At 44.7% G+C, this 5,000-nt stretch overlaps 1 protein-coding gene across 1 annotated transcript in view; it reads left to right on the top strand.

Moving 5' to 3' along the window:
• The window catches only part of LOC134469271 (1-phosphatidylinositol 4,5-bisphosphate phosphodiesterase beta-1-like), a 229,197-nt gene that overhangs the window by 202,256 nt on the left and 21,941 nt on the right, over nt 1-5,000 (top strand). The window lies entirely within an intron of this gene.

Consider the following 5,000-nt stretch of genomic DNA (forward strand, 5'->3'; position numbering starts at 1 on the left):
GAGTGTGTGTGTGAGAGAGAGAGAGAGAGTGTGTGTGTGTGTGTGTGTGAGAGAGAGAGAGAGAGAATGTGTGTGTGTGTGTGTGTGTGTCTGTGTGCGCGCCCGTGTGTGCGTGTGTGTGTGTGTGTGTGTGAGTGATTCTCTAACTCGTCTACACTTTTAAGTCCGTGGATTTTATTTGGCAATTCCACTAACTATTAACTGCATCCAATGATGTTTTGGACATTAGAAAACATTTATCTTTCATATAATACAGAAAGTGTAGACATAGCATTATTTCCCTCAGCAAGAATGAATATTTAATACTGGTTTTGGGCGTTTTCATGCCGTCCTGTTTTCCAAATGTCAGATTCAGTCTTCATATTAGCATGTAAAGAAACTTGTTTTGCCCAAGACGATTGCAAATGTTGATTCACAGTAATCATCACAATATGACAAAACTGTCAGAAAGACCACTGTCCTTTCCATTATACATGAAATTTGCCATTTTGTGTGTGTCCACGAAAACTGTGTTAACCGTGTCACGGTCTGAAACCTCCTCCATAAATCAGTAATGGTTTGGTCTTAGGCCATACGAATAACATCACGTGATGTCATAACCTCTTTGGCAGGATACGGGAAGACTTTTTGGTAAATTTTGAGCTCCATCCTTCCATAATTTAATCCATTCTTTTTCATGTTCTCATAGCGGGAAAATTGCCTGTCAACGGTGTTATCAACATATTCATAAGAATCTGAATTAGAAATCACATGTAGAAAAACACAGATAAAGCATACAGATACATGAATTGATTAAGGTGTTGTGGTGGAACTTCTGAGGTCCTCAGTTAGCACAACACCATAAAAATGGCTGAAATGTCAACGGTGTTACCGTCAATGGTGTTACAATTAAGTATGACAGTCAGGGTTGCCAGATGAGGCTGATGATTTCCAGCCCAAAAAATGATCAAAATCCGCCCTAAAAACCCGCCCAATTCTATTGATTTATATGGCAGTGGGAAGGTTTTTCTGATAGATGCCATTTTTACCCGCACACGGCCATCCTAAGCAGCCCAATTGGGCGGGAACCAGCCCAATCTGGCAACACTGATGACAGTTGAGGAGGAGTATGTTTTTGCCAATTTATATCCATATTGACAGACAAACAAACAAAATAATTTGTGTTCTAGGGAGATGGGTTTGTCTGCTCTGTTTTTTCTCCTAAAAAAGTGCCGACTTGTTCCCCTGCACTGTTGACCGTAACACAGTTGAGTAACACGGTTGACTGTTTTGAAAGTGTTTTTGCGCTATTGATCCCTTATGTGTTGGAAAAATCCTATGAACATACACTAGGGATTATCTCTGGAGAAGGAAGTCTTGTGTAAGGAGGGTGACTATATTCAAATCAGACGTTACAGGGATTTATGATGAAAAATGTGTCAGTCTGTATCACAGTGACTCATAAAATCCTACTTATGAAGCTCAACAATCACATTTTCTATATCAGTTACACGGATTAATGACAACATTACTGATAAGGGACATAAGCACTTTCAAACATATATTGTTTCAACTCTGTAGTATTTTTATATATGTTTGAAATGACATAGTATTTGTCCATAACACTGTTGACAAAATAATTAAGCAAATGTTCGCTTTCATTGGAGTATTTATCAAATGATTTAAGATTAAGCTTGGCAATTTGTTTGTTTGGAAACTTAAATATATACACTATGTAAACATCTAGGTCATTTAGTTGAAAAAAAATACTGATAATTGACATTTTGCTTTTGCCAAAAGCGTAGGGGAATCGTAGAATCACTCATGTGTGTGTGTGCGTGCGTGTGTGTGCGTGCGTGCGTGTGCGTGCGTGTGCGTGAGAGAGTGCGTGAGAGAGTATATGTGTGTGAGAGAGAGAGAGAACTTGTGTGTGTGTGTGTGTGTGTGTGCGTGTCTGCGTATGTGTGTGTGTGTATGTGCATGTGTGTGTGTGCGTGCGTGCGTGCGTGTGCATGCGTGTGCGTGCGTGTGTGCATGCGTGCGTGTGTGTGTACGCGTGCGTTTGTGTGTGTGTGCGTGCGTGCGTGCGTGCGTGCGCGCGTGCGTGTGTGTGTGTGCGTGCGTACGTTCGTGTGTACATGTGTGTGTGTGCGTGCGTGCGTGTGTGCGTGTGTGTGTGTGTGTGTGTGTGTGTGTGTGAGTGTGTGTGAGAGTGTATTGCCCAAACAAACCTGTGCCTCTGCTTGTAGGAGGACTCGTCCCCCGAGGAGCCAGGTAAGCAGTCATGTGGTCTAAGCACTAACCCCCATACTCTACCAGGCATTAATACACACCCTACCCTACTGCATCTGCATCCTGTCTCAGCGGACACACACACACACACTCACACACACGCACGCACACACGCACGCACACACGCGCACGCACACACACACACTCACACACACACACACACGCACGCACAAATACACAAATACACATAGATAGGCAAAGACACACACACGTAAACAGACATGCACACATACATTGCACACATACATTTATACATACACATAGACACACATGCTCACACATTCAAACGTTTATGTGTGCGCGCACACACACACTCACACACAAATACACATAGATACTCAAAGACACACACACGTAAACAGACATGCACACATACATACATGTCAACACACATGCACACACTCTCTCTTTCACACACACACACTCTCACTCACACACACACACAGACAGACGTGCACACACATACACGCACGCATGGGCATCATGTGCGATGCAGGGTATACACACCAGCTCAGTCACACACACGAGACCTAGGCATCCACTTTTGTTCACATCCAATTGGATTCTAATGTGACCAAGATGTGAAGTTTACATCTGAGCACTCAATGAGAAAAAACAAACTTTCATAAAATGGAGAAATTGAGAACGTTGGATTTGTCATTTGATTTTAAATACCATTTTGTCCAGAGCGACCCCCCTTTTCTCCATACACTATGAGTGGATGCCATGAAAAAAATGGGCCGAGTTGTGTCTGGGACTGTCTGGTGGTTTACCCTGGTGTCCAACATTGAGACCTGAGTGAGGACATTAATTTTGACGCTTTGTGACATTAATTTGAGACTTTGCGCGTCACCGCTGCTGCTACCGCTGCTGCTGATATGGTGGAGGAATGGGTGAGTGGGAATTCAGCCTCTCGGAATACCAACTTATATGGCCGGATCACTTTTTTTGCTCGCAGCTTCTCAAGCAAGACAACAGAATACTAAGCGCTGGATCATCATTCTTAACATTAGAACTGCACCCATTATGACATCACCGTGCATCGGAATGTATGAGACGCTGGCCCCCGTTACCAACATTCCATCTTAGTTACCCATTATGTCAACAGAATGGTGTGGGACCATTGAGAGTAAATAGAATGGAGGCCAAAATTCTATTTCATTGTTGAAGCCAAGTTGGAGCCAAGGTTGGACCCAAAAAGACCAAAAAATGGCCAAATCCCATTCATTCCTATGAGAGACATAAAACCCTGTATCTCCCTTAAATGCCACTCCAGGGGGATCATTTTTCGCTCAACTAGTAGGTCCCCTTGCTCTCCAACTTACCAGGGTGGTGATTTTTTGTGGTGATGTTTTATTTTAGAGAGATATTAAAAGTTAAATTGACCAATGAGCATCAGAACATGGTTTGATTGTCAGTTAGAAGTCTTGTTGTTGTCCAATCAGCACCTGCGTTTGGCGTTGCTAAGGTGGAATGTAAGTTGGAATGTTCCCAAATCTGGCTTCAAAGCGTTGAATGGCAAAATAGCGTTGATTTGGCGTCCATTCTATTTACTGTCAATGTGTGGGACCTTGCCATGTGTGTTTAGAATGGACTTGAAGTATAGCATGGCTACTGCAATTACGCACAAACCTCTGCCACAGATAAATCACACACACACACACACACACACACACACACACACACACACACACACACACACACACACACACACACACACACACACACACACACACACACACACACACACACACACACACACACACACACACCATTTATGTCTGTCTTTATGTGTGTCTGTCTCTGTCTCTCTGTCTCTCTCTCTCTCTCTCTCTCTCTCTCTCTCTCTCTCTCTCTCTCTCTCTCTCTCTCTCTCTCTCGCTCTCTCTCTCTCTCTCTCTCTCTCTCTCTCTCTCTCTCTCTCTCTCCCTCCCCCTGTCACATACACACATACCATGTCTTCCATGTAGTGTCATGTGAACTACGCAGGCTGCCATCGAGAATGGGTCTTGAGACCTAAAGTGGACCCGGTATGGGAGAGCCCAGGGGATTCATGCCCAGTTTTAGTCGCCCTTCTTGGGCCACATACGGATGATGGCTCCCTGGGGTCTATGCTTCTTCTTCTTGCCTCAGCGTAGCACAGCGGCAGATTCCTGGGCCCCGCCTCTGGTCTCTCCTAGCCTGATTATCATCGACTTTCAAATCTCTTTGAGGCTTGGTCTGACCAAGAGCATAACAATGAATGTTTCCCAAACGACATGGTTGACCGGACCGCCTCGATTTGAGGAGTCGATGATAATCAGGCTAGTGAGAGCCTGGAGTAGCGTAGCATAGCATGCAGGTCCCCTGTGCTCTTTCCTCCCATGCTGGACCGGCTCCTGGAAAGAGACTTAACCATCAAAACACACACTTGACCTTTCACCCCCGCGTACGTCCATATATGGTCGTCCTTCAGCGCTGGCAGCGACCCCTCCTGCCTAAATATTATTGTAATGCTCATGCATCGCAGCACTCTTAAAATAGGCACGCACGCAGCGTGTGTGTGTGTGTGTGTGTGTGTGTGTGTGTGTGTGTGTGTGTGTGTGTGTGTGTGTGTGCGCACGCAGCGTGTGTGTATGTGTGTGTGTGTGTGTCTGTCTGTGTCTGTCTGTGTGTTTGTGTGCGTCTCTGTGTGTTTGTGTGTGTTTGTGTATGTGTGCGTCTGTGTGCGTCTGTGTGTGCGTCTCTGT

The sequence above is a fragment of the Engraulis encrasicolus genome, chromosome 18, assembly GCF_034702125.1.
Source record: "Engraulis encrasicolus isolate BLACKSEA-1 chromosome 18, IST_EnEncr_1.0, whole genome shotgun sequence".
Taxonomy (NCBI): Eukaryota; Metazoa; Chordata; class Actinopteri; order Clupeiformes; family Engraulidae; genus Engraulis; species Engraulis encrasicolus.